The sequence below is a fragment of the Felis catus genome, chromosome F2, assembly GCF_018350175.1.
Source record: "Felis catus isolate Fca126 chromosome F2, F.catus_Fca126_mat1.0, whole genome shotgun sequence".
NCBI classification, from domain to species: domain Eukaryota; kingdom Metazoa; phylum Chordata; class Mammalia; order Carnivora; family Felidae; genus Felis; species Felis catus.
In genome coordinates, this window is record NC_058385.1 from 30628603 (window position 1) to 30654701 (window position 26099).

The window sequence follows — 26099 nt, forward strand, 5'->3', positions numbered from 1 at the left end:
GTGGGATCTTTAACTACTTCACACTTCAATAAGCTTCTGCTATGTAGTGTAACTTTCCCTATGGTGCACTATTTGCTAGTCAACACATGATTCCTCTATTCTGAAACACTTCTAACAAATTGATGGCCATTGCTGAGTGAATAGCTGAATGAACAAATGAATGGATGAATGTCATTTGTAAATATCACATTCTTTATTGCTAAAATCTTTCTAAGCTATTTTTCAGGTATTTTTTTATCGTGAAGGGAGAAATATAAATGTAAATCTTATAATGAGAGTACTGTGCTAACTGTAAAAGTAACAACAGTATTTAATAATACCATCTCTGGTAGTAGAATTTGGATATGAACCTAAATAATAGTCATACAAGGTCACTTAAGTATGGTTATGATTGGAGGACGTGGGAGTCTATTTGTATAAGATTCAGGAAACTTCTAAGCAAAAGCTCATTCTAACAAAGAGAAAGTCAGGAAAATAAATCTTAGAATAGGGTAGGATTAAAGAAGATTGGCAATTTGGGGCCTGTGTTGATCATATTAACCTTTAGCCTTAAATGTTCCCATTTCCCCTCTCTTTCTCTTTCTCTCTCTTTTTTTTTTTTTTGCAAGAGTACAGAAGAATACCAATTAAATAAAAATATTTGAAATAGTGACTTCATTAAAATGGCATTGGTATCATAAATCAGCAATATTCTGGAGTCCATGTAGGAGAAATGTGAAAAGAGGGTCAGTGATGTTATTTATTTGTGCAGAAAACCCTTATCACAATGAAGCCACCTTTTAGACATCTTGGACCCTAGACTATTTACTGGTGGCATCAGCAATGGAGACCCTTTTGGTACAGGAGTATGGCAATTAAAGAGAGGTATTTGTCATTGTTAAAATTTTTCTTTGTTAAAATGTTCAAACTACCCAAAGCAATCTACACATTTAATGCAATCCCTGTCAAAATATCAACTGCATTTTTCACAGAACTAGAACAAATAACCCTAAAATTTATGCATAACCATAAAAAATGCTGAATAGCTAAAGTAATCTTGAGAAGAACAAAATTGGAGGCATCACAATTCCATATTTTAAGATACACTACAAAGCTGTAGTAATCAAAACAGTATGGTCCTGGCACAAAAATAGACACATAAATCAGTAGAACAGAATGGTAGAGAGCTCTGAAATAAACCTACAAATATATGGTCAATTAATCTATGACAAAGGAGGAAAGAATATGCAATGGTAAAAAGTCTCTTCAACAAACGGTGATGGGAAAACTGGACAGCTATATGCAAAAAAAATGAAACTGGACCACTTACTTACACTGTACACAAAAATAAACTCAAAATGGATTAAAGACCTAAATGTGAGACCTGAAACCATTAAAATCCTAGAAAGGTACACAGGCAGTAATTTCTCTGACATTAGCCATACATAGCAACATTTTTCTAGATATGTCTCCTGATACAAGGGAAACAGAGCCAAACTAAACCACTGGAACTACATGAAAATAAAAAGCTTCTGCACAGCAAAAGAAAAAATAAAGGAAAACCTACCGAATGGGAGAAGATATTTGCAAATGATATATCCAATAAGAGGTTAGTATCCAAATTATACAAAGAACTTATACATCTCATTACCCAAAAACCCAAATAATCAAATTAAAAACAAAAAGGTATTTCTCCAAAGAGATATACAGATGGCCAACAGACACATGAAAAGATGCTTGACAACACTCATCATCGGGGAAATGCAAATCAAAACCACAGTGAGATATCACCTCACACCGGTTAGAATAGCTACAATCAAAAATATGAAAAACAAGTGTTGGTGAAGATCTGGAGATAAAGGAACCTTTGTTCACTCTTGGTGGGAATGCAAAGTGATGCAGCTACTGTAGAAAACAGTATGGAGTTTCCTCAAAAAATTAAAAATAGAATTGCCATATGATTCAGTAATTCCACTACTGGGTATTTACCCAAAGAATACAAAACCACTAATTTGAAAAGATATATGCACCCCTGTGTTTACTGTAGCATTATTTACAATAGCCAAATTATGGAAACAGCCCAAGTGTCTCAATAGATGAATGGATAAAGAAGATGTGGTATATATCTATAATGTAATGTTACTCAGCCATAAAAAAGAAAAAAATCTTGCCATTTATACCAGTATGCATAGATCTAGAGGACATTATGCTAAGTGAAATAAATCCATTGGAGAGACACAAATATCATATGTTTTCACTCATATGTGGAATTTAAGAAACAAAACAAATGAATAAAGAAAAAAGAAACAAACAAATACACTCTTAACTATAGAGAACAAACTGATGGTCACCAGAAGGGAGGTGGGTAGGGGGATGAGTGAAATAGGTGAAAGGGATTAAGAGTACACTTATGGTGATCAGCACTGAGAGATGTATAGAATTGTTGAATCACCATATTGAAACCAATATACTGAAACACTATACTGAAACTAATGTAACACTGTATGTTAATTGTACTAGAATTAAAACAAAGAGGCATTTGTCCACTCATGCACTCATTCAACAAAGATTTATTGGGGCTGCAGACAATATACTAAGAATTTAAATGAGGAAAGCAAACCTCTTTATTCATGGAAGTGTTGGACCAAACAGACAAGTAGATCAGTATTTCCAGGACATTATGAAAACGGAATGCCCTTTGTAATATAAGATTATTTGGATGGGCAATCAAGATTATTCAGAGATTTCTCAGATCTAGGCCAAAACCTGAGTGGTAAAGGAGTAGATGTTAGAAGAATGTTTTCATGGCAGAGAGAATAGTGACTGAAGCTCAGACATGAGAGAAAATAAATTTGCAGAATATTTTGGAAAACTACCTGCCATCATCTACTGAATCCTTCTTTGGGTTTATTTAAATAGATCATGAGATTCATAAAGTGTGAATTCTAAAATAGTCAGAAGGAATAGGCACATTTCTTCATTTTGGTTTCTTAACTCCTCTATTTCTTATGCCTCTTACCACTCCATTTTTTAATATTGTCTCTGATATTTTTCTTAGTTGTGTCTCTTTTCACAGGCATGTATAGTATCTTAGGTCAAATTTTGTGTATGCTAAGGAATAACTGTGAATCTTTTTTTTTTTTTTTTTGGATAAAGATAAAGATAATACAAAGAAAGCCCTAAAACTTTTTGTCCTCCCAATCATGGTCTGTGCAGAACAAAAGCCAGTCTCTACATTTTTATATAAACTTCTTCAGCTTAAAAATTCACATCTAACTAGATATTCTGTTTGCTTAGATGGTCTTAGTAGTTATGCTCCTCGACTGACCACCTCGCAGTGGGCAGTTTCTGTAACGACATGACAAATGAAATGATATTAATTTAAAATTTTGCGATGTGTTCTGATGATATCCATCCCAGGCGCCTATAATTCAGGTAGATATTTTTGGCAATGTTCTGCAAAGTTGGAAAAACATTGCTCTGTGGGTCTCTGAGAAACATTTGCAATTTTTCTCATGTGCATCGTGCTAGTAGCAACTTCTAATCAGCAGGAAACCCAGGGCATGAGCAATTTATCCATTAAGTGAGTCATATAAGGCCAGGAAAAGAGAGAGACTTGCTGATGCTTATAAGGGATATTTTTACATTTTGGTCAAAGATTATTTCTCATAAATGTTTTAACTTGTTTTAACATTATTTCTCATAAATGTTTCACTTGTTAGGTAACAAAATCTCAATATTTTTAATACGAATTTTTAAAACAACTCAAAAATAGCTATGGGTATTTTTCCCAAGACTACTTAAGAATCACTTTTAAGTTGAGACGCCAGTTTTAACATAAATTTTGAAACATAAGAAAAATCATTTAAATTTGCCAATTAATATAGAAATAAAGTTTAAAAACAAAAGAATAAAAACAAAAGAACTCAAATGTTAGAAATCTTCTAATTAAGGAATTTTAAAACCAGAATTTTAAAGTACAGTTATATTCATATCACTATCAAGTTTTTTGCATCACTTTTCACAATTTTTTATTTTGAAAAATTCAAATCGATTTAAGAGTTATAAGAATAGCACATTCACCAAAGGATAACATTTAATCACATTTGCTTTGTTTTCTCAAATATTTGAGAATGTACCTTCAAAAAATGAGGATATTCTCCCACTTTACTCTAATAAAATTATCACAATCAGGAAATTTAACACTGAGAAATACAATTATTTAATATATAGTCCATATTAAAATTCCTCCAATTGTCCAAATAAAATCCTTAATAGATGTTTTAATCCAGAGCATATTAAGAATAACACATTGTATTTGGTTAAACACATTGTGTTTAGTTTAACAACTAAATTCCCTTTAGTCTGTTAATAAAGCAAAGCTTTGTTAATTATTAATTTATATGAAAGCTAAATTTATTACAACTAGTTGAAGTAAGAGAGACACCATCTTGACAGCATCTTAGCAGTATCTTAGACAATGAAGCTGAAATGGTTCTAAACTGGAGGAATGCAATTCAATGTGAATTTTTTTCCTAGGATCTGAAGTGGGCTCTGTGCAGACAGCAGAGAGCTGGATGCAGGGCTCGAACTCATCAACTGTGAGATCATGACCTGAGCTGAAGCAGGACACTTTACCAACTGAGCCACCCAGGCACCCCCACAAGTTCTTTTTAATAAGTAATCTGTAGGGAACAACTTTATGAGGGTATGAATATCATGTTCTGCATATATTCACTAACATAATCAGCACCCATTAGTTCTGTTATTATTTTGATAGGTGAAAAAAGAATACATTTTAAGTTCTATAATTTTTTCAGCATTTGTTAATTGATATTAGTCCATAAGGAAGCGCTTTCCCTTCTCTTCACTTTGTAATTGTTATTATTTAACAACAATATAGACTTTAGGTTCCTTTCTCATTTCAGTGAATCATGTTCTTATTCATATTGATACCCAAAAGTTCCACATTTGGCCAGTGGGAGCCTATTCAAGCTAGCTTCAGGATCTTTTAGACATATTCCCATGATTTTCTAAAGAAATTTCTTACTCTCTGTAAACAAGAAGACCATCTAGTCTTACCTTATACTTTTCCTGCCTTAGCCTTGCAATCAGGATTTCTCCAAGTGACAAGTTCTTTCTTTGTATCCATTTCCATGCTGCCATTGTCCCCTACATTGGCAGGAAGTTAATTTCACTGGCTTCAGGTTTTCACTTCCTGTATTTTTTTTTTAATTAAGGCATTACTTATTAAATATTTCTACTCTTCTTTTTTATCCAAAAAAGTAGTACATTATACTTTATGGAACTTAATTTCTCACAAAAGAGCCTATACTGAAAAACACAACATGAGTTCATAGAAACTTTTTTCATAGTTTTGTTTAAAGCTGCAGAATCAATCTCCTATTTATGAGTTATGTTTTTAAGTTGTATTTTTGTGTTTCTTAAGGGTAAATTCCTAAAGTGAATTCTTTATGAGAAAGGGTAAACATGTAGGAAGTTTTTTTGGATACTGCCAAAGTCTTCCCATAGAGCTAGATCTATTTTGTATTCACACCAGTAATACATGAAAGTATTTATTTCCTACAGCCTTCAAACAGAGTGTGTTTTCAAACTTTAGTGTTTCAACTCAGGTTATCTTGCAACTCTGTGCTAGGCATGGAGCCAGCTTGGGATTCTCTCTCTCCCTTTCCCTTGCCCCTCCCCTGCCTGCACTCACACGCACTCTCTCTCTCTCTCTCTCTCTCTCTCTCTCTCTCTGAAACAAACAAAAATCATGAATGATTAAATATCTTTTTGTATGTTTAAAGGTCACTTGTATGTCTCTTATGTCTCTTTTTGTAAGCTATTTATATTTTTTGCACTTGGGGCGTCTGGGTGGCTCAGTCAGTTAAGTGTCCTACTTCAGCTCAGGTCATAGTATCCCAGTTGATATTATGGGCTCTGTGTCAGGCTCTGTGCTGACAGCTCAGAACCTGGAGCCTTCTTCAGATTCTGTGTCTCCCTCTCTCTCTGCCCTTCCCCTGTTCATGCTCTGTCTCTCAAAAATAAATATTTAAAAAATAAAAAAAATACTTTTTTGCTCTTATTTTTATTTTTATTATTTTCCCCTGAATGATCACCTTTTAGCTGTGATATATATGGCAAGTATTTTCCCTTCTATGATATCTGTTTTGTTTCAGTGGTTGTTTTTTTTTGGGGGGGGGGCGTTGGGGCACAGCATGCAGAATTTTTTTCAGTATTTCCTTTTATTGTATTGGAATTTTGAGTTATACTTAGACATTTAAAAAATATAGCTTATAAAGAATACACTTGTGTTTTTTCTCTAGTAATTGTATGGATTTTCTATATTTATATCACTGATCCATTTGGAGTTTTTTTTTTAGACTTTTTCTTTTCCGATTCTTATGGGTCTTAATTATTTCTTCTCATCTAATTTCATGGTCAATACTTGCAATATATTGTGAAGTAAGAGGGGAAATAGATAGTATTCTTGCCTTGTTCTTGAATTTGATAGTCATGCCTCTATTTCTTCCACATTAAGATGCTGGCTTTAGGGCTGAGTATACAGTATTATATGTACATGTATATATTTCTATAATATTGAGTAAATTTTATTCAAGAATGGATGTTGAATTTTTTTTTAATTTTTTTTCAACGTTTATTTATTTTTGGGACAGAGAGAGACAGAGCATGAACGGGCGAGGGGCAGAGAGAGAGGGAGACACAGAATCGGAAACAGGCTCCAGGCTCTGAGCCATCAGCCCAGAGCCCGACGCGGGGCTCGAACTCACGGACCGTGAGATCGTGACCTGGCTGAAGTCAGACGCTTAACCGACTGCGCCACCCAGGCGCCCCAAGAATGGATGTTGAATTTTATCACAGGCTTTAATCTATAGAGATAGTTATATATCTTTTCTTTTTATATCTATCAATATAGTATCATAAAACATTTTTTTATCTTCACAATTATTAAACTTTAATTAGTCATAATATATTATTTTCTTAATGTAATATTATTTTGTATAGAATCATTTGTACCTAGTAACTTTTTCCAAGGGTAGTTCTTTAATAATTCTCTCACTTTTTCTGTATCTCTGCTTCTTCTTCTACTCTGTCTCTGTCTTTCCCTGTGTCTTTCTCTTTCTCCCTGTCTGATTTTATGGAAATTATCTGTTTAATCTTTCTATTATTATCAAGTGTGATAAATTATATATTGATGAGATGTTACTTGTTTCATCAAAGTTTGGGCATTTGTTTGCATAAGGTTGTGTAAAGGGTTTTTATAACATTATTAAATCCTTCTGTTTCAATGGCTATTTTATCTTTGTTCTTACCTTGTTCTTCAACTATTCCAATTTGTTTTAATCTTAGATCTACAACTAAATATATTTAGAGCTCAAAATCAGCCCTTTTGCTAAAGCTTCTTCAATCATTTTTTTTCGCAGCAAAAGAGTCTACTATATGAAATGTGTTATCATTATTTCATTAGTATAATGGGGTTACATGTTTCAAGGAGTAAGACTACTTTATAATAATAGATGATTTTTTTCCATTACCTTTTAAGTAGGTCCTGTTACAATCTTTTCTCACCACAGCCTCTGCCCACAACAAAAAATAAGAATAACAATTCAATAATAATAATTATAATCAAAAATAATTGTCCCTAACAATGTTTCATACATTCTTTCAAAGATGTTACAGTTTAATTTTTTCCTATGCAATGATTTCTTAAAAGATAACAATTCACATTTAAAAGGTGCTTTAATTCAGCCCTTTTTTATCACTAATTTTATTTTTTTTAAGTTTTTATTTAAATTTCAGTTGGCTAACATACAGTGTGTTATTAGTTCCAGGTGTACTATAGTTCAAATGTAGTGATTTGACACTTCCATACAATACCTAGTACTCATCACAGCAAGTGCACCCTTAATCCCCATCACCCATTCCCATCCCTCTACCCACCTCTCCTCTGGTAACATCAGTTTGTTTTGTATATAGTTAAGAGTATATTTCTTGGTTTGCCTCCCTCTCTCTTTTTCTTTTTTTTCTTTAGCTCATTTGTTTTGTTTCTTAAATTCCACATATAAGTGAAGTCATATGGTATTTGTTTTTCTGTGACTGACTTATTTTGCTCCAATCATCTCTTGACTGTAGTGAACTGGTAAAGGATTGTGTAGGAAGGCTCATAGAGTATTCCTGGAGTTCTTTTATGATTACACAGTTTTCTTTCTTTCTTTTTAAAACAAAAATTTTTTTAATGCTGATTTATTTTTTGATAGAGACAGACAGAGCATGAGTGGGGGAGGGGCAGAGAGAGATGGAGACAATCTGAAGCAGGCTCCAGGCTCTGAGCTGTGAGCACAGAGCCCAACCCAGGGCTCAAATCTACAAACCACGAGATTATGACCTGGGCTGAAAGCGGACCCTCAACTGACTGAGCCACCCAGGCACCCCATGATTACATAGTTTTGTATAGACTTGACACTTTAAAAACACTTTTGCTGGATTTAAAACCTTTGGCTCACACTTCTTTCCTTGAGTTATGAAACGTAACCTGTCCTGCCTTTGTCTTGGTTTAGATATCTTTGTCTAAAATTCTCACGCCATCGGAATTTTCCTTCACTGACTTCAGACAGTCTTTTTGAATCAATTTTCTGAGGATAATTTTCTTTATTTTTAAAGAAAGATATTGGAGTTAAACATTAAAGGGCAGATTTTTTTTTAGATACCTGGTGATAGATTCAATTTTTGAATTATGGTTTAAAACATTTTCAATTATTTCATTTTATTCTTTATCATCTCCAATTGTGCCTATCTTTTATCTTTTTTTTCCTCTCTTTGTATTTCATCAATTTCCTTCTGAACATGTTTCTTTCATTATTCTGATCTTTCTCTTAGTTATTATCATGACTTCCCTAAATGTTCCTTATTAACTTTGGAGTTTAAGCTTTTCTCTCTTGGTGACTATATAATTTAGTTTGTATTTTAAGATGATTTTGTCTTTTTCTTTAATTTATTGCCTGAGCTTGATCAAGTCTCATTTCACATGCTGACATGTTAATATTTATCCTAATATTAAAAATATTTTCTTAGTGAATTAACTTAGGTGTCCATTTCTGTTCTGAATTTCAGAATTCATAATTCAAGTTTTTTTAAATCATTTTTTAAAGCATTTACTTAAGGTTGTTTAGGTGAGTTTGGAGTGTTGAAGTTTTACTTCAATTAATTAGTAAATTAATTAAGTTGCTTATTGACTTTTTTAGAGAGAATTTTTATAATCTGAGATGTTCTGATTCTCCTTGTTTATTTTCTTTTTATATTGGCTCTGTATGGAAGTAAATCTACAATTTTCTGTTGATTCAATGTTTTTAAAAAATTACTCTGGATTGGCACTGAGGCATTATTCTCTTTTCTATTAATATATTGAAGTACAGTTTATTTAATGGATAGCGCTAATTTCAAGGAAAAAGGTTTTGATTTGACTTCTGACTCAGTCATCCCTTTTTTTTTCTTTCTTTAGAAAAACTAATTTTCTACATTATTGCCCTTCACAATGGAGTCTCCAATGTGTGCCTCCCCCTTTCCCATTCACTTTACTCCTCCAGAAGTTGTGATATAAAATTAATGGAATAAAATAAAATATTGTACAAGAAACAAATAAGCAAAAACTACTAAGAATACTACTTCGGTAAAATTGATAGAATGATGAGGCTCAAATAACAGATAACACAACTTAGGCTGGGTTAAACATGAGTTAGATTTGCTATCTCTCACTACAAAAAGGCTAAGTTGTGTTACTCCCATGACTTATTATTCTCAAAGGCACAGGTTATTTTAAACTTCACATTTCCATATTGAATTTTGTTTTTGGATTTACCCCTTCATAGTCTAAACATGCTTGGAGAATATTTCTAAGTAAGAAATGATCAAGGCCAGAAGAATGTCCTTTTCTTGTGTCCCCTTTTTAGAGTGAGGTAAACTTTCTCAGGTCCTTTACATTTTCCTCTCTGCCCCAAACCTACTGTTTTTCCTTCATGTCCTTGTCCAAATTTCATAAGATCATATGTAATTTTATCAAGATTTCTTTTAGATAAATCAATATTTTCTTGCCCTGAAGCATCAGATATTTAAACTCTGTTCTTTTTTAAAGGAAGAAAGGGTATGAGATGATTGTTCATTAAGGCACCAACAGTTTCTGATATGGTTTAATAGGCATAATAAATTCTAAAGCTAAAACTTAAGTGCATTTAATTGCAGATAAAATAATAAACAAGAACAATCTAGGAATCTGAAGGATAACAACCTTGAAAATATCTTAGAATAATATAAGAATCATAGAATAATCTTAGAACAAGTATCTGAAAGATAATATTCTCAGAACATTCAGCAGAGGTCTTAAAGATTTTTCTCTTTAGATGAGAATATCTGCAGAGAGTCTTTGAGAAGAAATTTACAGCGTAGAGAATTTAGCCCTTTACTTATTTCTAAAAGCTCAACTCCTCAATTTTAGGATCTTACATCTGTGGATAGTTAATATCAATCATCAGTTAATGGTGATCCTCTGAGTCTGCAAACTTACAAAGCTCATGCAAATTTTTCCCTTACAAATCATAGTGTCCAAGGAAATATTAAAAATCATTTAATTGTATCCTTATTTATTGGGAATCACATATGAAGAGGCAAGGGAATTGAACCTTATTTTCTCCCAAATTCTGGACCTCTTTTTGGGAGAATCTGGCAATTAGAAATTGTGCTTCCGCAGCCTTGATGACTGGGCCATGGCCCAAGAGACCATAATTACATTGTAATAGATGGTCAGACAAGACTTGCTATTCCTGATATGATTGTATACTTGGCTATTCAATCAATGATTAATGTTAGGATGAAGTTGTAGAGACTGTATTTGGTCAGGTAGATGAAAAAAAAGAGAAAGGCAGTCTGCTGAGAAAGATAAAAATGAAGTAGACATACACAGAGAAGAAAAGATGAAAGTATATAGTCTAAAAGAGAGGGTGGGGGGAAGGCTTAGTGTGGTCTTTGCTCTTCAGGTAGGTCCTGGTTACAATTTACTTAATGATGCTGAAACTTTCTGCCTTTCCTGTCTCTCCATTTTATTTTGACTTAAGTTAGTTTTGGCAAATTTCTGCTGATAGCAATCCAACAATCCTGTCTTTAACCATGTTCTCTTGCTAATGTTTCTATGGTATGTGTGAGAATCAATTTCAGTGTTAAAAGGAATCTAAGATATAATTTTATAGATTTGCAAGTCTAGGGAGGTTAAAATATTACATAGATAATTGAAGGTCCTGACTGATCCTTGGATTCCTGATTTCACAAATATTTTTATAGGAATTTTATAGGAAATTAAAACAAGGATTGGGAATAGATAATCACTTTTTGCTTTTCTCCTAATACCAGCTCATTTTCCAGTGATACTCTTCTAAGAAACTATTATTTGAAATTAAACAATTTTTAATTTTTTTAAGTTTTTTTTAATTAATTAATTTATTTTTTATTTATTTTTTAATTTTTTTTAACGTTTTATTTATTTTTGAGACAGGGAGAAACAGAGCATGAACAGGGGAGGGTCAGAGAGAGGGAGACACAGAATCCGAAACAGGCTCCAGGCTCTGAGCGGTCAGCACAGAGCCCGACGCGGGGCTCAAACTCACGGACCGCGAGATCATGACCTGAGCCGAGGTCGGCCGCTTAACCGACTGAGCCACCCAGGCGCCCCTTTAAAGTTTTTTTTAATGTTTATTTATTTTTTGAGAGAGAGAGAGACAGAGTGTGAGCGGGGGAGGGGCAGAGAGAGAGAGGGAGACACAGAATTTGAAGCAGGCTCCAGGCTCCGAGCTGTCAGCAAAGAGCTCAATGTGGGGCTCGAACTCACAACTGTGAGATCACGACCGGAGCCAAAGTCAGAGGCTCAACTGACTGAGCCACCCACGCGCCCCAAAACAATTTTTAATTTTATTTTTTTTTAATTTTTTTTTTCAACGTTTATTTATTTTTGGGACAGAGAGAGACAGAGCATGAACGGGGGAGGGGCAGAGAGAGAGGGAGACACAGAATCGGAAACAGGCTCCAGGCTCTGAGCCACCAGCCCAGAGCCCGACGCGGGGCTCGAACTCACGGACCGCGAGATCGTGACCTGGCTGAAGTCCGACGCTTAACCGACTGCGCCACCCAGGCGCCCCCAATTTTTAATTTTAAAAGAAACCCAACCTAATGAAAATAGACATTTTTATTTTCGCACCCAGATATACCAGACATTTTGACATATTTGCTTCATATATCTTTTTTAAATATATAGTCAAAATCTACTCAAAACTTTTAAAAGATAAGTATTTAAAAAAAATTTTTTTTTAATTTTTTTTAATGTTTATTTATTTTTGAGAGAGAGAGAGACAGAACACGAGTAGGGGGAGGGGCAGAGAGAGAAGGAGACAAAATCTGAAGCAGGCTCCAGAGCTATCAGCACAGAGCCTGATGCAGGGCTTGAACCCACAAACCACGAGATCATGACCTGAGCCAAAGTCAGGCACTCAACCCACTGAGCCATTCAGGTGCCTCCCAAAAAGTTTTTTTTTAATGTTTATTTATTTTTGAGAGAGAGAGAGAGAGACAGAGCATGAATTGGGGAGAGGCAGAGTGAGAGGCAAACACAGAACCCGAAGCAGGCTCCAGGCTCCAAACTGTCAGCACAGAGCCTGACGTGACTCTTGAACCCACAAACTGTGAGATCATGGCCTGAGCCAAAGTTGGGCACTTAATCAACTGAGCCACCCAGGAGCCCCTAAAAGATAACTTTAGAGCAAGTAGTCTAGTATGTGAACTTTTATAAATTACCTCCTACTAAACCCAGATCCTCTACTAAATTCAGATATGATTACACAGTCTAATTGTTTTCTAAGTTTCCCAAATAGAAATATTTAAAGTACATTACCAACAGGGGATTCATGTCACTTTTTTCTTTTAACTGAAAATAATTTCATATTCATCCCACAACTAAAAAGATATGATACTGAATATCCTTAGATGTACTTTACTAGCAACAGATTGAGGTACATCTTTATAATGTTATATTTGTATATTTTTTATCATTTTGGAAAATAGTCTTTAGTTTTAGCTTTCCTACCTTTTCTCATCTTGCACCTTTACTTGAAGCTAGGTATCATTCAAAACCACTAACAATCAGTATTCTTTCTATTCTTGTTAAGACATCAGCATTGGTCTATAATACACGGGGATTAAGGATATCAAGGGAGAATATTTAAAATACAGTGGCAATGAATTTATACAGAATTTACATGACTATCAATATTCTTTCAAAGGATTTATATTGTAATTCAAGATTAGTTTGAGCATAAGTTAATAAACTCTTAAAGTATTAGCCAAATCTTCTTATGCAAGACCCTGAGAGATTCTCTTTAATTTAAAAAAAAAAAATAATACTAATCAACTATGATGCCCCTGGAGATATGCTACAAGGAATCCATACTATTCTTTTATCAAATAGTAAAATACTTACTAATTTTCTTCCTTAATCACCTAGTGTATATAATTATCAGAATATAAAAAAATATAAAGTTTTATCAATCATTCTATTGTTTTCTTCCTATTTGCCTTACTTTGGTTACTTTTATTTATCAGCCACTTTTAATTTTGATATAATTGGGAATAATTTCAAACTTAGAGTTGCAATTGTCCTGTACATTACAGGACAGGACAATTATAAAAAACAAATCTTAACATTGATGTAAGACTACTATCTAATCCACAGTCCATATTTAAATTTCTTCCATTGTCCTAACAGTGTTCTTAATAGGTACTTTTTTCTCCCTCTGTCACAAATCCATTCCAGGATAACTCCTGAAGTTGTCATCCATCTTTCTTTCTTTCTTTCTTTCTTTCTTTCTTTCTTTCTTTCTTTCTTTCTTTCTTTCTTTCTTTCTCTCTCTCTCTCTCTCTCTTTCTTTTTTCTTTCTTTCTTTCTTTCTTTCTTTCTTTCTTTCTTTCTTTCTTTCTTTCTTTCTTTCTTTCTTTCTTTCTGTCATATTTCTTTCTGTTAGGGTCAGGCGTAAGGCAGGGTAAAGATAGGAGTCAGAGGCTAAAAAATTTTAGCAGCCAAGGGTTTATCTGGGAACTAAGGTCTCAGGCGAGGTTCCGTGACTCAGGGAGAGAGAGAGAGAGAGTGTGTGTGAGTCAGGGAAGTCACACCCAGGTGTGGTGGGGTGGGGTTTTTAAGCTGCTGTGGTTCCGGGTTTAGGTCTGGGTGGGCCTTTTTCCGCGTCAGGTCGTGCTGTCGCTGGGTGATTGGTTGACCTCCAATTCCTTCTGGCATGCTACTAGGGGCTTTTCGTTGGGTTGTGCTGGCAAGATGGCTGTCCCCTCTACTGTGGTTCCAAGGACATCCTAACATTTTCTTTATTACTTTTTTTAATGTGGACTTCCTTAGAATTTCTTTGCATTTCATAACTTTGACATTTTTGAAGAGAATTTGCTAGTTATTTTGTAAAACCCTCAATTTTGGATTATTAATGCTTTCAAATTATTAGAAATTCCTATATTTAATTACATTGCAATATTCTTTTGAAAGTTGAATTACTTTTTCCCAGTAACTAAGCTGATATAACTTAGTCATTCATGAAGGACATCTACTGTACAGGTTAAGAATTCAGGCTTCAGAGTCAGACAGATTTAGATTGGCTTTCTCCCTTTTCTGACAATTAGTTTTACTCATCTTCTCCAAGCTGCAATTTCCTAATCTGTAAAATAGGGAAAATGATGAATTCTCAAAGGGGTTGCTGGAAGGATTAAATGAGGTAACATATGCAAAGCATTTGGTAAAGCGCCTGGCACATAAACAAAACTCCATAAAGAATTGGGTACATTATTATGTTTGCCAATATAAAGTAACAAGAAAAAACTGACAAGCTAGTTTAGTGGCATTAAATAAATGATAGCACTGATATTCAGGAGAGGAGGAAAGTGAGTAAAATTGCCTTTTTCATCTGAAGTCCTTTGACGCATTTATGTTTCCAGGTTCCAATGTTAGGTCTTTTTTAATATCTCATTTTTCAGTGTATAAGGCTTTATATTTAATTTTCCAAAGCAAGATATCCCAGTTTATGTGTCTAATATATTTTCTTTTGAAATAAAAATCATAGCTAAGGGAATTTCTTTCTGATAGTGTAGAATTTAAAACAAGGATTTACTAGTAATTTGCTCATTTGAAACGAATTGTGTATTTTCTTATGTGCTATATATTATTTACATGCTTATTTACTTACATAATAGTATTTTCTCAAGGTGGATCAAGAAAGCCCATTTAGCTATCAAAGTAGCTGAATTGACAATAAAAGTAAGTTTCTATTTAGTCTGTGGGAACAGGGATTCATTCAAAGCAGGAGACATATGAAAGGGAAGAAAATACACATTTTTAGCTTATTGCTTGATGCAGGACTGATATCATGAATTATCTTGATCTAAGTTGTATCTATTTGCAACCTTTCATGAGACTTTCTGGCCATAAATTCCACTTCCTGGTGATCCTCTGGTCCCGGTAGTCTTAAGCTTGTAAGATGTGACAATTCTGTTGTGGCTTTTTCTGCCCTGCATAGTCACATACAACTCTCCGTTCCTCTTGGGTAAAGAACTCAGATATATTTAGGGAAAATTACTCCATCAGTAAGGAATTTTGGATTCTTTACATTTATTTAAATTTTCCATATTTACATTAAAAGAAGTGAATGGCTCTCACACTGACCTACTATCTGGCTAGAATAGGTTCATAGCAACTTTGCACTGGGTAATTTCAACAGAATAGAATTTTCATTTAACCAAGGAGGCTCAAATCAAACATATCTAAGTTTGTTATACTCCTGTCAGTAGGAATGAAGAGGACCAAAAGCAGCAAACAAATAAAAGGAAAAATATTTAAGACATCTAAAATGTGAATAGATAGGGTGATTTGCATATAAGCTTCTGGTCATTTAATTTTCTCTTAAGTTACATTTTTCCTTTTTATACAGTATTATTAATTTCTCATATCTATTTGCAAGTTAGAAAGTCACTTTTAGAAAACTAATTTAAATGACTTATAATTTTGATGGCATCTCCTGAATGAATTTACAAATCATTTTTTATAGGACACAATTACAATTGTTTAATACCAATGTACATTATTTCTTACATTTTAGCATCTATCTTTTCTTTGAAATTGAGATTTGACATTTAGATACATTGATATTTAAGTGGCCAGGACATTTGAAAGAAATTGGAGGTTACCACAGAAGTGGCCTTCTGTTGGTGATGCATTCATGTATCAGAGACATTCTTTTGCATTTATTTAAAAGTTAGAAACATGGTATTGCTATTTAAATAATTTTCCCACACAATAATTCCTTAAAAAGTTGTAATTGCTTTAAGTTTTACTACTGATTGTAGTCATTTGTGTGATTGTATCTATGATTGATGCATTTTAATGTTGCAATTGTCTGGCAATTTTCTATGATTATATCCATGACTGGTATTCTTTATGGTGCAATTGTGTAGTAATAGTCTGATTATATCGCTATTAAGATTTTTACATAACTTTCTCTCAGGACACATTTGAAGAATAGAGTTTTTATTTCCAAGAGTATAAGCTCTTGGTAAAGCAAATCAGTTCATTTGGCTTGGTGAATTTTCTTCATCGAGTCCATAGGCTGAATGATTTGGAGAAGAAAACCACCATGTTCTCTTTTCATATTATACTATTGAAGATGTTATTTAAAATTTATATTAATAAAATTCATAACTTTTAAAATATGAAATCATAAAAAGATTTAATACCAAAGACTGAAAAGAAGTGGCCAGGATATTTGAGAAAAATCTAGCAAAAAGCAGCGTCAGGAAGGCCAACGGAGAAATGAGGAGTTAATCGGATGGCACAGACAGGTCAGGTGGAGTAAGTACGTAGAAGCCTGTGATGCATCTGGCACAAGGGACAATAACCTTGACCTCACTGAGAGCAGATTCAGTGGAGTTGTGGGGATATAAGCTAGGTGGAAAGGTAGCTAGGAATCAAGAGGAGATAAAGAGAGTCATACAATACAGGGAGAATATTTTTTCCCCCTTGGGGCCCAATTGTGAAGAAAAGGAGAAAGGATAATATACACATAAAAATGGGAATTTTTGTTTTGTTTTGTTGAACACAGCAGAGATGATTTGAAGGTAAGAAAACAAAAGGGATAAGATACTTAGGAAAAAGGTCTCTGAAAGGGTTAAGAGTTTTATTGAAGTTCAAAGTAAACTTTGAACAGATAACTTGGCACTTATGTCAGTGAGATCTAAAAGGAGGTAAAGACGTATACGAAGATAAAGTCATTTGTGGGTAAAGGTAAGAGGTTGGAATTTCTCTGCTACTGGGTTTCTAAATTTGCTGTAATTTAAGGAGATACATTTTCTCTGTCAAGGAAGGGCATGGAGGTGTGCATGAGTGTGGGGATGGAGTGGAGAAAGGGGAAAATGTTAAAGGGATGAAAACCCTGCGATGTGGAAGGGCCGATAGAATTTACAGATGAGAACAAATAGAAGGATCATTGACTGAACATGAACAGAGACTTGTTTTGGCGCAGAGATACAATTTTTCCCAGCAGTGCTTAATAGTGTGCATATAGAAGCAGAGAAAGCAAATGCATGGAGTGATTTTCTGGTGGTAACATATGGATCCAGTGTAATAGAAGGATAAGATAACAAAGTGGTATGCGGGTTGTAGGTAGAGAGTACTTAAAAGTAATGGACCAGAGTCTGGTTCAAACAAGGATAAAAATGCAGTCACTAGGGGGCTGATCATCCAGAATAGATGAAATGGCCAATTTCTGGGGTCTTGATGAAATTCAATAATTGGTATAGTGAGAATATGAAACCCAAAGTGTGTACAAGGTAAATGTTTTTAAATAAAATAGGGTTTTTAAACTCAAAGGTTTCTGAAGTACTGATATCTGGCAGAATGACAAGAGAATTGACTTTAAGATTTGCAGAATTGGGGCGCCTGGGTGGCTCAGTCGGTTGAGCATCCGACTTAGGCTCAGGTCACGATCTCGCGGTATGTGGGTTCGAGCCCTGCATCGGGCTCTGTCCTGACAGCTTAGAGCCTGGAGCCTGCTTCGAATTCTGTTTCTCCCTCTCTCTGCCCCTCCCCCGTTCATGCTCTGTCTCTCTCTGTCTCAAAAATAAATAAACGTTAACAAAAATTTAAAAAAAAGATTTGCAGAATTATTCCTAATTATTTTAATTAACTTATTTATTGTTTTGAAAATTAATAAAAAATTTCTGATATACAACTGAAAATTCATTTTGACTAGCGGTTCTCAACAGTGTCTCTCTGTTGAGGGAGACGTTTCTCTGATAGACACGTCTCGAAAAGTGACATACTGACTGTTGAAAATCACTAATTTCCATCATCAAGGGAGGTAGAACTGTGTTGTTCAGGATGGTAGCTCCTGATCACATGCAGCCATGAAGCACTTCCAATGCGAGTAATAATACACTGAAGGAACTTAAGTTTAAATTTTATTTAGTTCTAACTTCAATTGAAAAACTAAACCACTCTAAAAAACTTTCCCTTATTAAGTATTGCTTTAATGGGACTACATTTCACTTTAACCACTGCATCAACATTACTGTGTTGTAGAGAACATGGCAGATGTATTTGATTAATAATGTCTCATTAATCATTTTATATTGTGTAAATGATAATATTTTGGATATGTTGGGTTAAATAAAATACATCATTAAAACGAATTTCACCCGTTTCTTTAAAATTTGGCTATTAAAAGTTTGAAAATTACATAGATGTGTTATATTTCTATTGGCTAGAGCTAGTTTAGAGTTTGATCGATCATAGTTGACTTTTTGAATGTGAAAATAATACATTCACCTGCTGTCAGCGCAGAGACCGCTTCGGATCCTCTATCTCTCTCTCTGCCGTTTCCCTGCTCGTTCTCTCTCTCTCAAAAATAAATAAAAACATTGAAAGGGCTCCTGCGTGGCTCAGTCGGGTAAGCCTCTGACTCTTGATCTCAGTTCAGGTCATGATCTCACGGTTGGTTGGTTGGTTTGTGAATTCGAGCCCTGCCTCAGGCTCTGCACTAACAGTGCAGGGATTGGGATTCTCTCTCTCCCTATCTCTGTCCCTTCCCTGCTTGCCCTCTCTCTCAAAAATAAACAAGTAAACTTAAAAAAAATAAATTCGTTGTTAAGATTAAAAGTATATATAGAGAATACGTTCATGCACTTTCCTCCTTTATATATATAGGAAAACTAACATTCGAAAACAACCCTGACAACATGGCAAAAGTGAAGCAGAAGCAGCACACCTGCGAGCTCACCTGAGGCAGGGCGGACCTCCATAGGTTACTGGACAAGCCCAAGAGCCCCGGATGCAGCTGTACCGCCCTCAGGCGGCGGCGACTGGACCTCGCCTGGCGGCCGGCGCGGCGCTCCCTACGAAGGCGCCTGCGCAAAGCCAAGAAGTGGCGGCAGCTGAGGGGCAAGCGCCCCGTGGTGAGGAGGCAGCTGAGGGACGTGTTCCCGCTGCTTAGTTTGGTCGACAACCTGGTGGGCGTCTGTAAGGGACCTTCAGCCTTATGGGAATCATGTCTGAGATTATCGGCCACAACCAGGGTGAGTTCTCCATCAACCCTGGAAGCAAGACGCATCCGTGCACCCACTCCCGCTTCATCCTCCTCAAGTAGCATGAAAGGTACAGACTTTTTTTTTTTTTAATGTTTTTTACAAATATTTTGTTTAATGAAGCTGATACCGTGTCCCATGCCACGCCAAAAAGTGAAAACAAAATATAAAAAGTGCAGTGCTCTGTTGTATACACTTCTGCGTGAATAACTTTATTAACTGCTAATAACACTTAGGACGTTTTTGGGATCTTCTTACGGGATTTTTTTTTAAAATCTTAAAATGCTTTCTCTTCAGTGAAGCCGTCTTTGGATTTAGTCGTTACTGTCAGTGTGTGTGTTATCTCGACTCCAAGTTGATATTCCGCCTCTTCTTTTGGTCCAGACCCTCAGATTTTTTAAATTTGAGAATTAGACAACTCAAGGATTTTCTGTGTCACATGTTACTAGTGTATTTTGGGGAGAAACTTAATTGTATAAAATTGATATCTATTAGGAGGAAAATGAAAATTAAGGCAACGATGAGAGGCTGCGTTTCCAAAGAGTAGGCAAACCGATTGAGTTGGGCCTCAACATTCTGCAGGTTGTTTTCTCTTTTACCTCCTATGAACTAGGGGATGTTTGCTTATTCTCAGTAGGAGAGGAGACAAAATTGGTATAGAGAAGCTCCTACAAGGCAAAGAAGTCAGCATTGCTTTAAATGATTTTTCAGATCTGAAGAGACAAAAAATAGAGTTTGGTTCTGCCACATCACCTGGATTTGAAGAACATGAATATCCCAGAAAGAAGGGTGGCACAGAGAAGTGAATCAGATATTCCAGTTTTTCCCTCGAGATGTAACTTTCTAAGCTTCTCAGGACAGGTGGCTAGAATTCAGACTCCGTCTCCTTCAGCTCCTCTCTTTGTATCCCATAGTCTAGCAAGACTGCTATACTTGCTTAGGTCCTCCTCTCTGCTCGGAGTTTGGTAAATGTCCGCCTATAAAAAGTGGGAGATTTTAGTGTTTTCTTCTTTTTTTTCTTAAGGATCACAGCCATGCATTGTGTGTTTTCTCAGTATCTGTAAAGACTTGTTCCGTGCTTTTCCAGTGTTCTTGCTTTTATGGAAAGAAGGCTAGTATCAAGGCAGGTTCTGTCATGGTTGAAAGTGGAATTAAGGTTTTTTTAAGTTTTCATATTTAAAAAAAATTGTTCTTGCATGATAGTAATAGTTCATCTTTGCCATGATTCTCGTTACTTTTTTAGATTTTATTTAGAAATTATAAACTTGTATTATGTATAGTTTTTGAAATTTGAGCTCCCAAAGAAACTTGAGATGACTTATAAATCAACGTAATATGGATAGATGAATTCAGATTAATTTAAGAATCAAAGGCAGCTTATCAATGAATATCAACCAATTTTTGAAAGAAACATTTCAAAAAGATCTTTTTTTCTAGCATCTGGATCAGTTGTCATTTTTTTGCCATGTTTTAGTTTAAATATTTATTTTTAGTGATTTAATTTTTTGCTATATTTTAATACAAGTATGTAGATATACATTTTATTGTGCTTAACTCAAAACACAAAGCACATGGGTTACCTTGTCTTTGTACCACACCTTCAACACCTTGCAGCAAGGTACCCAAAGAATAGGAATAATGTTTGTCTGGGATGGGAATCAAGATTTAGAATTATTGAAACTATATATTTAAAGTTCTTCATCTTTTTAAACAAAAGTGGAGGAATTTTCCAGTTGTAACAGAATGTAATGGAAATAGGGGAAACAAGAAGTGGCAGATATATCAACCTCAGAGCTTTTCCACACTTGTTATCTTGTTTGCTCCACACCAGTTATTAGTAGAGGACATGTTGTGATGAATAAAAGGCTTGAGAGAGACACTAGAGATTGTGTCAAGTTATGTCAAATACATCGTTCTGCAACGGGACTCAAAAGTACATCTGATGGGGCACCTGGGTGGCTCAGTCGGTTAAACGTCCGACTTCGGCTCAGGTCGTGATCTCATGGTCCGTGAGTTCGAGCCCCGTGTTGGGCTCTGTGCTGACAGTCACAGCCCGGAGCCTGTTTCAAATTCTGTGTCTCCCTCTCTCTGACCCTCCCCTGTTCATGCTCTGTTTCTCTCTGTCTCAAAAATAAATAAACATTAAAAAAATTTTTTTAAAGTACATCTGAAAATGACATAGGTGTCAGTAAGTATCCCTAGCCATATCCAAATCCAAAATGATGTTTTCATCTACATTCAGAGCGCAAATGGTGGGTTACCTGAACAATTACACCAATTCTTCATCCCCAGGGCCAATATTCTGTTAATTCCTGGAGCTGATAAATTTGTTGATGGGCACTGTCAATTCAGTCAAATGGAGGTTGTGACTTTATAAGAAGGAAGAAATATGCTGACTAAATTTAAGGGGTAATTATAAATTATTAATTAGTAATTTTTAATCTATTTTCCAATGAAGCAAATTTCAGAAAGCATTATGTATATTAAAGGAGGTGATTTATTTCTTAAAATCTTCTTAAGAGTTTGTTAAATGGGATAAAATATTCAGAGATTCAATAAGAATTTTATGAAAATTGTTGTGAAATCTGCGACCATGTTACTTTGCAAAGACAATAGTGTCTAATTTAGGTCTCTTTGATTTATTGCAAGAATTGTAAGGTAACAAAGATGCTTAAATTAACAGCTCTGCACTTTTTCTGGTTAAAACTGAAAGAAGCATTAAAAACTTAACTGGCCTTCTAATTTAAGATTTATAAAAATAGTATCAGCAAAAAAGTGCAATGTATAATTATACTTTTCCTAACATGTTTACTTCTTTTTGTCATTGTCTTGCTTTTGAAAACAAATCTGGGCACCAAACACTAAAGTATTCAACTGTTATGCTAGCATTTTTTAAAACATCATAACAAAAATAATTGTTTTAACATCTGTTTCTTTTTCAATAAAATCTGTTATCCTAGATCATCTGTAAAATATCACAGGCTTGGAGATAATTCAAATTCATTACTGTTCATTTTGAATTTATGTGCTCTTTTGAATACCTTACTGTTTGATAGCCATACTTTTGAAATCACATCTTTATTTGAATATTAGGAAATAATACATGCTTTTCCTCTTGAAATATTACTTATCCATTAAAACACATGTCAAGTTCTACTTCCTTCTTCAAGTGTCCTGTTTTTTTCTATCCTACACTGATATCTTCTGTTCTGAATTCCTATATCTATCTTGCTTCCTCTGTTCCCCTTGTGTAGTTTCATGTACTCTTCACTTTTGTATGACAGTAAGCCAGTTACACTTTAAGATCCTTGAGGATGAGAACCTTACTTTTATACATCCCTTCAATAGTGTCAGAAATAGATAGAGCAAGTGTTTCAAAGATAGTTGATTATCTTAGTTGGCTTTGAGTAACAAAACTATCTCTTGCAACCTTATCATATTGGTAAGAACTTTATGGTCTTCAAAGTTCATACCAAGGAATCATATGCAGTAATCAGAGCCAGTTGGCTATATCTCACAGCCAAACCTGTCTGAACAATTTCTAAGAGAATATATTTGAGATAGTCATAGGTTGATAAGCTATGGGGTAGTTGCTGCCTGGTATTATAACTGAGGCATCATGGTCTTCTGGAAGCCATCATGGATCTCTTTATTTCTATTCTTGGCTGTTGCACAATTGTCAAATACATAATTCAAACCTTTAATCTCATATATTTCTCTGTGTGGGAACTGAGAGGTAATTTTAGTATAGCACCTTCTTTGTCAAAGATGGTTATAACAACCAAAAAATGTCAGTGGAGAAATATTTATACATAGACCAACTTTGCCCAAAAGAATCAAAAGGAGATGGGAATTTAGAGCAAAAATTTTGAGGGGAAAGAGATATAGCACCTTCTTCCTTAGATATTTAAAAAAAATAATATGTGGGAATCTACAAGTTGCCAATAATATTCCTTAGTAACTACCCTTTTTAGCTTTGACTACCCTAACTCTACTAAGAAAATCATTTGGCAGAAATATTTTTGCCTCCCCAAATATTTTGTTATATTCAGCTGAATATATTTGGTTTAGTTTTGCAAATACCATTTTGATACATTTATAGTGGACACAAACAATATTTAATTTTGGAATTCGACATTCAAAGATTCCCTCTGTGGGTTTTGATACATTTATAGTGGACACAAACAATATTTAATTTTGGAATTCGACATTCAAAGATTCCCTCTGTGGGTTTTGTTTAGTTACTAGTTCCTTTTGAAAATGAGTAGCAAAGTCACATTAATGAGTCAATTCAGTAATGGAGTATAAAGTTTTCTTCATTCTAGAATGGTTGTCCTTTTCTCAGGATTACCTTCTCCAGCTCAGTAGTAAGTAGAGAGCCTTTTCTTTGCTCCTTGCCAAGTATTTTCAACTGGGATAGCTTGCCCTGTTTCATTGTTGTAAAACCTTGAAATTATTTGTCTTATGGAATTCTATCATTTTCCCTGATAGCACAGTTCCTGCACTTGACAGATAACCCATTGACTTGAGGAACATTTTGTTTTTCTAGAGAATCTGAACTCATAAAACAATCAGAAAAATTCATTTAAATGAAATTCTACGGCAGTATAACCTCTTTCATTCTGTGCAAACACATAATGGAGTTTGGTTTCTATGGTTACTTGTTGTTAGTCCTATGCTCTTTGGTTCTGTGCAGAGCTGGACGGGAAATCAACAAGGCTAGGGTTTCATTATAATGAGGCAGAAACTGAGATAGTTTCTTTAGTTGATGGCCATGCAGCAGTTTAGAAGATACACAATTTTAAGGTTACAATTATAAAAAAAAAAGTACCTTGGGGCTTTTCCTCAACACTAACTGCTTGTTTGGTAATGTCATAGGAACAAGAATGAGAAGACTCAAAAGTGTAACTATATTGATTATCTGTTTATCTGTTTATATAGAATGTATGGCTAAAAGAATGTACTCATTCATATAGTTGAGATTTTCAAAAAGCAAGGAGTAGTTCAAGTACAGTATCAGAGCTTATGTGTGTCTGTGCATGTGTGTGTGTTTTAAAAGAAAATTCAGTTTACCAATGTGTATTTTGACATAAGGTATTTCCAACAAATAAAAAAATTGAATGTCTTTGGAGAAAAGGTATTCTCAGGATTCTATACTCAAGGATAGCTCTGATTCATTTTATTCATGGAAGTTACTTAATTTTTCTTATGAAGCTGTAATATAATACAGATTTGGAATGGTGTTCCAAAAAACAAGCTATACCTTGAAAATTATGTTGTAGTTGTGTGTAAAATTAAAATAGTTTTATATACCTTTGGTTTAATTTGGCATCTGGATAGTAGCCCTGATGTAGCTATTACCTTCAGATTACCTCCAAATATGTCAAGGTTCTTATACAGAAAAAGAGGCGAGAAAACTGATGGCAGAAGTCTTTGAAGATACACCATTGGTAGGTAACCTATGTATGATACACTTCAAGAAACCCAGGAACAGCCCTTATCACCTGATGGACAGTAGAAATATATTCTGTTCTTTTGTTATTATTTTCTAGCTGTTCTTGGAGACACAGGATCTGTACCAAGCAAAAAAACCTGAGTGCTATCTGTTTGCTTTAGAAATGTGGGTTTTTGAAAAGGGCAGGGTGCAGTCTTTTCCCTCTCACAACATTTAGGGCCCCAAATCCCCTCAAGTAAGCTATGAGGGCAAATCTGGAGCCGTAGAGCAGGTTCCCTAACCTGGGGTCCAAATTCAGGAGGTGTATGAAATTGGATAGGAAAAAGTAAATCTTTATTTTCATTAATCTATAATGGAAATGCATTCCTTTTAAATTTGAATGTAGGCAATAAACCAGTTATATTAGCAGGACTTGTGACTTTCTCCCCAGTGGAGGTCATTAATATTTTGATATCATGTTTCAGTGACTTCAGGTGTCTCAAAGTATTTTTTATTCTCATTAATATTTTGAATCTATGGGAGTTATGAAAGCTGTCAATAGATCTGGTATCAATGACTAATAAAGAAGTACATATATTCATGTGTAGTGTATATTTTATTTTTAAAGTAGATTATTGCTCTCTGTATTTCAAGAAAATTTGTTTCCTTGGGAGTCTATTTGCTTTTTAAGGTTTCCTTATGTTGTATTACATTGCTAAACTATTACATGGCACAGAAAGTAAAGAAGTTTTGCTCTATGCAGAATACTTGCTGAAAATTGGTAATAGATTGAGACTTCTGTATATTAACTTGTTTTTCAACTGAGTCCAAAATGAGGATTTAGCCACCACCCAAGAATTAAGCAGTGCTAAAGCAAACCAACACCAAATCTCTTGGTAAACATCAACTCTCGAAAACTCCTACAAAATTTAATATGAGAAGTGTAAAAAAAATGTAGATCAAAGGAAAGAAAATAGCAAGATGAAGGTTCAGAAAAAGA

The 26099-nt window shown here is 34.6% G+C and overlaps 1 long non-coding RNA gene across 7 annotated transcripts in view; it reads left to right on the plus strand.

The window, feature by feature from the left end:
* LOC102901503 overlaps window positions 1-26099 on the plus strand; it is a 327171-nt gene that overhangs the window by 293825 nt on the left and 7247 nt on the right. For 5 of the 7 annotated variants that reach the window (XR_006592520.1, XR_002151890.3, XR_006592517.1 and 2 more), the window contains one exon: window positions 19289-22821. This is a non-coding gene — a long non-coding RNA (uncharacterized LOC102901503). Of the gene's footprint in view, window positions 1-19288; window positions 25116-26099 lie in introns of those variants that run through there. The other 2 variants (XR_006592521.1, XR_006592518.1) reach the window with 2 other exon arrangements.